Below are 8,395 nucleotides of genomic sequence, written 5' to 3'. Positions count from 1 at the left end.
CAAAACCGGCGATTCCCCGACGTTTTGCGGCCGCGATTTTGCTATGCTATGCACTGCATAGCAAAATCGCGGCAAATATCGCTCCGCCGCGCGTTCGGGTAAAAAACAAATCGCGGTAGTGGAAATGACCTACCGCGATTCCTATGTTAAAAAGCAAACCGTAGCGATTGTAAAATCGCTAGCGGTTTGCGACTTTGCGATTCAGCCAGCGCAAACGCGCTGGTGGAAAAGGGCCCTCATGGTAGGTTCACACTGGAGCATTGCATGGGAGCTTCCGCTGACTTGTGCTCTGGATTCCAGGAATTGCTGTGTTTTGGAATTGAGGCAATTTGTCTGTATTTGCTAGCAGTGTTGCTTGGATACCCCCTATCACGGATTTGACTAAATCCAGCCACAGCAGAATCCAAATCCGGCTAATTTGAAACGGACTTTGACGTGGATTTTCGTCGTGATTGCCGGTAAAATCCATAATCACGGATTTGGCTTTAACGTTAATAGCAAAGCCCCCATATATGCTACAATCACCAAAATTGCATAGATTATAAAGGTGAGTAGTGGCTACAACTTTAAAAAAATAAATTCAAAAAGGACTTTTAGTTTTTGAGAAAATCGATTTTAAAGTTAAATTAACACTTTAAATGCAGCTATTTATTGGTTTTATACAGGGAAATACAATTTAAGCAATCAGAGTCCCCATGCAGAGTTCCTAGCAAACTACAACCATGCAGGCAGGTGATCAGTCTCAATGGCACCTGGCGGTGGTAAGAGTGGACAACACCACCAAAACATCCAGAGTTTTGGGGTATTTTTTTTTTTTACAGTGATGGCAATGACATGGCAGCAGAGTTGTCCATGGCCCTGGCGGTGTGAATACAGACTTTAGTAGTGAATTACAACATCAGCAGAAGCCGGAGGAGGACTAAGCAGTCAGCAGCAGCACAGAGGAAGACTATGGCACCTCACTGGTGGTACCACAGCATGATAATGCTGCCCAAAAACTATATGCATCAGTGGACCCTGCCAGTGGGAACACAGACTTTAGTAGGGAATTACAACATCCGCGGAAGCAGGAGGAGGACTAAGCAGTCAGTGGCAGCACAGAAGAAGACTATGGCACCTCACTGGTGGTACCACAGCATGATAATGCTGCCCAAAAACTATATGCATCTGTAGACCCTGCCGGTGGGAACACAGACTTTAGTAGTGAATTACAACATCAGCGGAAGCAGGAGGAGGACTAAGCAGTCAGCGGCAGCACAGAAGAAGACTATGGCACCTCACTGGTGGTACCACAGCATGATAATGCTGCCCAAAAATGATATGCATTTGTGGACCCTGCTGGTTGGAACACAGACTTTAGTAGGGAAATGCCGCCGCAGCAGGAGGAGCAGCGTGTGTCAGCTGCAGCATATGAGGCCATGGAACATGACGGGTGGCACCACAGCAAAAAATGTAATGAATCAAGCCAATTAGGAGTAGGTTGTAACCTGCGTTGGAAAGGCAGGCATTATTAAAATTTCCAGCCACTTTATGTCCCCCTGTCACCGACAGCAGGGGCCAGGAACTCACCTTCCACCCAATTTTGGGTAATTTTAAGGAAGGTGAGTTTGTCCATAGAGTTGTTGGACAGCCAAAAGAGCTTCTCGGTGACCACGCCACCGGCCGCACTGAAGCATCTCTCGGAGAGGACACTGGAAGGGAGGCAGGACAGGGCATACTGGGCAAGCTCCCACCAGATCTCCAGTCTTTTGACCCAGTACTCCATGGGGTCAACGTGGCTGTCATTGTCAAGCCCGGTGAATGACCCCATGTAGTCAGTCGCTGGTTGGAGGAGGATGCTGTGGCTGGCACCTGTGCTCTGGGCAGCTCCACTGCATACAGGCTCTTTGATAGGCTCAGCAGGTCTGCAGAGCGCCAGATGCTGCTGCTGTTTCCGCTACTGCTGCTGCTGGTGGCCGCAGGCACCTGTTGCTGGGTTGGCAGAACAGCAACAGCGGGGGTGGAAGGCTGGTGAAATGCTTCCTGCAGTCTGTGCACAAGGGCCCCCTCCAACTCCCTTGTGTGTCGCTCTGTGGTGGCTACATGAACTCTCCCAGCTTCCCTTCAGACACGGGTCCAGGATCAAGGTGATCCAGATGTCTTCACTTTCACGCATTCGGATCACCCGGGGGTCTCTGCGAAGGCAGCGCAACATGTGCGAAGCCCTGGGGAAGAGGCCGGCATTGGCAGACACATCTTCATCGTCGTCGTCCGAGAGGACGTGCCTGTCCTTGTCTTCCTGCACCATGTCTGCCTGAAACCGCCATCACCTCACAATGGCAGCGGTGCTCTGCTCTTCCCCCTCAGCATCCAGGTTAGGGACCTCCTCCTCCACTACCTGACCTGTCGTCGTCCTCCTGTGAGCTGGACTGTGCTGCCAACTGCTCTTGATCCAGCTGGGCCAGGGCTGCCTGCCCCTCTGCCATCAGATCACACAGCACCCTGTTCAGCATGCAAACCAGGGGCACCCATTCGCAGACGGATGACTGCGCACGGGTCACCATGTTGGTTCCCTGCAGGAAAGGAACCAAGACCAGGCACACTTGCTGCATGTGAGTACTCTGATCTGTAGAGATCAGCTGCAGGTTGGTGGAGCCGGAGATGTTTCCCTCACAGATGTACCTGGTGACGGCCTTCCTGTGCTTGCACAGCCGCTGCAACATTGCCAGGGTCGAGTTCCAGCATGTTGGGACATCTATGATCAGGCGTTGTGATGGCAGGCCCTCGCGCTGCTGCACGTGGGCCAGGGTTGCAGAGGCAGTGGCGGAGCAGCAGAAATGGCACACCAGCTTCCGGGCAGCTTCCAGCAGCTGGTCTATCCCCGGGTAGGTGCACAGTAAGCACTGCACCACCAAATTGAGAACATGGGCCAAGCAGTGGATGTGCTTAAGTTTTCCCAGGTGCAGTGTGGCCACCGGGTTGGACCCATTATCGGACGCCATGTAACCGACTTTGAGGCCTCTGGGGGTCAGCCACCTCTGCTCCTGCTCCCTGAGGGTGGCGAGGATGTGGGTGGCCGTCAGTTTCTTCTTTCCCAGGCTGACCAATTTCAGCAGTGCTTGGCAGTGGGGGGGCTTTGCGCTGCTGCTGCGGCGGGCTTGCTTGCGGGTTGTGGAGGGAATGGGATCAGAGGAGCCTGCTAAATCCCCCCTGATCCCGCGTGGTGGCTCCATCAGCTGGCCTGCTGCTGCTACTGCTGCGTTCTTCTTATCCCCCCTTCCACCAATGTCGACCAGTGCACAGTAATGGACAGGCCTGTCCCAAATCGGCGGCTCCACGAGTCCATGGTGATATGGACCCGCTCGCCCACAGTGTAGTTGAGTGAACGGGCCACGTTTGCCACCATAAACTCGTACAGTGCTGGGATGGCAGTCCTTGCAAAGTAGTGGCGGCTGGGGATTTGCCACTCTGGGATCCCAAACTGGAGCAGCACATGCATATCACGCCCCACCTGCACCAGGGAGTACGGAAGGAACTGGGAACACATGACCCAGGCCAGCAAGCCATGCAGCTTCCAGATGCACTTGGGGCCAGGAGGCAGGCTTGCTCAAACCGTGAAAGCTGTCGCTCAGCAGGGTCTGCCGATGTCCTGCACGAGAAGCTGAAGAGGGAGCACTGGAAGGAGCAGAGGAGGTCAATGAGGACTGCTGGCCTCACCAGCCTCAATGTCTGTGGCATGATCTGCCGAGGGCGCACTGGAGGGAGAAGTGCATTTGAGAGCCGCGGAGGCTTGCTGACCATGAGGGAGGGATGATGATGATGCTGCTGCTCCTAAATGCTACGCTGTGGGTCTCTTGCTCTGACCACCCCCTTCCTGGTTCTTCAGCCTCTTAAACTCTGCAAAATCATTACAGTGATGGCTCTTCAGGTGTGCCTGGAGGGATGAGGACACATGGAAATAATTCCATATTGGGGACGTAAACACCCCCATACGGCACGCAGAGGGTGCAGCGGCTCTTCCTCTGGTTGGTGGTTGCGTGGTGGTGGTGGTGCTGCTGCTGATGGCGGTGCCGGCTGAAGCAGTGGCCTGTGTTCCACGCCCACTGTTAGACCTGCCCCTGCCTGACATGTGGCAATACAACCTGGCCCCTGCCTGACATGTGACCTCAGGCACATAAGGACGTTCCTGACAATCATCCTCTTCGTCAGAAAACATCACTTCTCCTGACCCCCCCACACCTCTTCTGCCCCAACATCCCCAGACACAGACCCCCTCCTCATCCTCGAGCACAACCTCCTCCACATGAGGCCCCATGACCTCATCATAGACAGCCATCCAGACACTCCCAGATGCCGGACTGAGGGGCAGAACGCTCTCGTCCAGGGAGGGCTGACCACTGGCTGCTGGGGTAGATGTCACAGCAAGTGGGGGGCGTTGCCCGCTGCTGGGAGTGCTGGTCACAGCGGAGGTCTGGGAACAAGTAATGGGCTGGTCCTCCACCATCATCTCCACCACTGCCTCTGACCAACTCTCCTGAATGGACAGATGGCGACCCAAGGTGCTAAAAATGGGTGCCACCCGCTGTGCTGCTGATGGAAGCCTCTCTCCTGCATCCCCTACAGCTGAGCGCCCTCTCCCTGTCGGTGGACCCGTCCCAGACGCAGCACTCCCTCTCATGCCACGGCCCTGCCAGCCATTCTCTGTGCACAAGATTTGAAGGTGGAAAGTGTGCTGCTTTTTACTGTCAATAATAGGTGTGTAGGGACAGACGGAATATAACAGGGGAATTTATTTATTGATTTTTATTTTTTTTTAAACAGAAGAAAAGAAAAAAAATGCACAGATGGTGCAAATACCGTATATACTCGTGTATAAGCCGAATTTTTTGGACCAAAAAAGTGGTCCAAAAGTGGGGGGGTCGGCTTATACACGGGGCACCATGCCAATGTCCCTTCTGCAGTATCCCCCTCTACACGATGATTAATCAACAGGGCACATATGTAGCCATTAAGGTTTCCCCTGCCCCCCTCCTGAGCGGAGTAGTATTTAAATGACAGCGGTGTCCCCCGAGTGCCTCCCCTGCATACGTACTGTGGTTTAGCCGCACTGACAGTGTCGGCTGTGTCTCCCCCTGCCCCCGTCAGAGCGGAGCGGCATGTAAATATCAGCAGTGTGCTGATCCGAATGCCGCTCTCGCTGTGTGCAAAGTTAAAAGCAGCGGTGCGGGCTTTCTCCACTTACTTTCTAAAGTCCGTCCGTGCTGCGGGGATTCCTCTATAGCAGGTCTGATGCCGGCTCATCTCTATGACGCCATCTAGGGACGCTTCTGTCATAGAGATGAGCCGGCATCAGACCTGCTATAGAGGAATCCCCGCAGCACGGACGGACTTTAGAAAGTAAGTAGAGAAAGCCCGCACCGCTGCTTTTAACTTTGCACACAGCGAGAGCGGCATTCGGATCAGCACACTGCTGATATTTACATGCCGCTCCGCTCTGACGGGGGAAGGGGGAGACACAGCCGACACTGTCAGTGCGGCTTAACCACAGTACGTATGCAGGGGAGGCACTCGGGGGACACGGCTGTCATTTAAATACTACTCCGCTCAGGAGGGGGGCAGGGGAAACCCTTATGGCTACATATGTGCCCTGTTGATTAATCATTGTGTAGAGGGGGATACTCTGGCTAGAATGCATGATTTATTTACATACCTACTGCTCTGCTTTGGAGAGGGGACAGGACAGTCATGGCTGCATATGTGCCCCATACATTCATCATTGTGTAGAGGGGGATACTCTGGCTAAAATGCATGTTTTATTTACATACTGCTCTGCCCTGGAGAGGGGATGGGGACACAGGCATGGCTAGTTGGCTACATATGTGCCCTAATCACACAGCACTATGTAGAAGAGTGGGATACTTTGGCCGAGACGCACACAACTATAATTTCCATTTTGCTTTGGAAGGGGAGCAGGGGCACAGTCATGGCCGCATATCCTCCTAAACCACGCCACATATGCTGGATTGGGTGCTTGTTGTGTAGTGTATGGCAAATGGAACAATGACCTTAGACCTTTGCATCCCCTCCCTGGCTTATACACGAGTCAATCATTTTTCCCAAGTTTTTTGGGCAAAAGTTGGGGGGTCGGCTTATACACGAGTATATACGGTACTGAATACAGTAATAGAGCACGAAAATCAGTGAACACCTGCCTGCACTACGCACAGCAAAGTAACTGCACGCTGGCACAATACAATGTCACTGACTACACTGATTGACTACAACGAACTTAGGTTGATCACTTACTGCCACTGGCTGGCTAAATACCAGTATCAAATACAGTAATAGAGCAATAAAATCAGTGAACACCTTGCCTGCAGCCCTGCACTAAGCTGCACAGCACTCAGTACACTGTCACTGACGACTACACTGACTACAACTAACTTTAGTTAATCACTGGCTAGCTAGCTAAATACAAGTATCAAATACAGTAATAGAGCAATGAAATGTATTTTACACAAAAAATGCTCTTGCTTTCTCAAATTTGGCCTGGAGATGGTCTCTCAGTGCCATAGTCTAGCAAGGACGGAGCTCTGTAATGGCCGCTGCTTTATATACAGGAGAGGAGGGCAGAGCCTCCCCTCCTATGATTGGTTGCTAGGGCCTTCACTGGGAGCCTCTGATTGGCCCAGGGACCTAATTTTCGCCAATCACGGATTTCCGATCGTAATCACAAGCCGGATTTTCGTGTCCGATCACAGATTCGGATCACGATGTCGGATAGTGAAAAAATGCTCGTGAATCATGGCTATTCGGTGATCACGAGGTTGTGTTGAGCACCACTACTTGCTAGTCCCAGGCAGAGCCTGGCTGGCTGTACATTTGAGCAGTTAAAGCTTAATGGCCTTTCCCAAAGCATGATGCACCACTAAATTAATCAAAATTATGTTGCTCTAAAATGTCTATGGTCTACATCAATATCTGCTAGAGCTGTAGAGTGTCAAGCTGCTAAGTGCAGTCATTAGACTGCTGGTCTCGAATGGTGGTTATAAAGGGCAACCACTTAAAGGGATACTGTAGGGGGGTCGGGGGAAAATGAGCTGAACTTACCCGGGGCTTCTAATGGTCCCCCGCAGACATCCTGTGTTGGCACAGCCACTCCCCGATGCTCCGGCCCCGCCTCCGGTTCACTTCTGGAATTTCTGACTTTAAAGTCAGAAAACCACTCCGCCTGCGTTGCCGTGTCCTCGATCCCGCTGATGGCACCAGGAGCGTACTGCGCAGGCCCAGTATGGTCTGTGTCTGCGCAGTACACTCCTGGTGACATCAGGGGAAGCGAGGACACGGGAACGCAGGCGCAGGGGTTTTCCGACTTTAAAGTCAGAAATTCCAGAAGTGAACCGGAGGCGGGGCCGGAGCATCAGTGAGTGGCTGCGTGGGCACAGGATGTCTGCGAGGGACCATTAGAAGCCCCGGGTAAGTTCAACTCATTTTCCCCCGACCCCCCTACAGTATCCATTTAAATGGAGTCTGGATTCTTGAGCGCTGTGTTCGCTGGACCTTGATTTTTATTTTATTTTTTTTGACACTTTTTTTATTCCACTTATTTTCCGTATGGTTTCTGCATGTTTATTATGTAATTACGCATGTTTCCCCTTTTTTTACGCATTGTTCACGCATGCAGAAGAAAATTTTTAGTGAATGTGAAAAAAATGCGGAAATTATTACTGGCGGTAATATAGCGGTAAAAAATCTCTTACCGCATGTGTGATTGTGAATAGAGCCCAATCTGTTCATAGTATTCAAAATCTGTTGATCCTCACATTACATGGAAGTGGTAAAATTATGAATCGAAGGTGTGAACCAGGCTTTATTTACAAGAATAGGGGTGGGATTAGAACTTATTTTAGTTGCTAAGCAAGTTCACATGCAAATCATTAATTGAGAGCTTGATCCTGCCAGATCCATTGCCTTGGCAGAATAGTAAGAGGGGGAGAGGATTCAGCTTTGAAGTAGTTAAAGGGATACTGTAGGGGGGTCGGGGGAAAATGAGTTGAACTTACCTGGGGCTTCTGATGGTCCCCCGCAGACATTCTGTGCCCACACAGCCACTCACCGATGCTCCGGCCCCGCCTCCGGTTCACTTCTGGAATTTCAGACTTTAAAGTCTGAAAACCACTGCGCCTGTGTTCCCGTGTCCTCGCTCCCGCTGATGTCACTAGGAGCGTACTGTGCAGACCTAGTACAGTCTGTGCCTGTGCAGTACGCTCCTGGTGACAACAGCGTGAGCAAGGACACGGCAATGCAGGTGCAGTGGTTTTCGGACTTTAAAGTCTGAAATTCCAGAAGTGAACCGGAGGCGGGGCCGGAGCATTGGTGAGTGGCTGCGCGGGCACAGGATGTCTGCAGTGGATCA

General features: G+C 51.8%; 1 protein-coding gene across 2 annotated transcripts in view; it reads left to right on the top strand.

The window, feature by feature from the left end:
- The window catches only part of RABEPK (Rab9 effector protein with kelch motifs), a 30,973-nt gene that overhangs the window by 1,111 nt on the left and 21,467 nt on the right, over nucleotides 1-8,395 (top strand). The window lies entirely within an intron of this gene.

Source organism: Hyperolius riggenbachi, chromosome 8, assembly GCF_040937935.1.
Source record: "Hyperolius riggenbachi isolate aHypRig1 chromosome 8, aHypRig1.pri, whole genome shotgun sequence".
Lineage (NCBI taxonomy): Eukaryota > Metazoa > Chordata > Amphibia > Anura > Hyperoliidae > Hyperolius > Hyperolius riggenbachi.
Note: the sequence above shows the minus strand (reverse complement) of the source record. Positions and strands in the feature narration are given on the sequence as shown.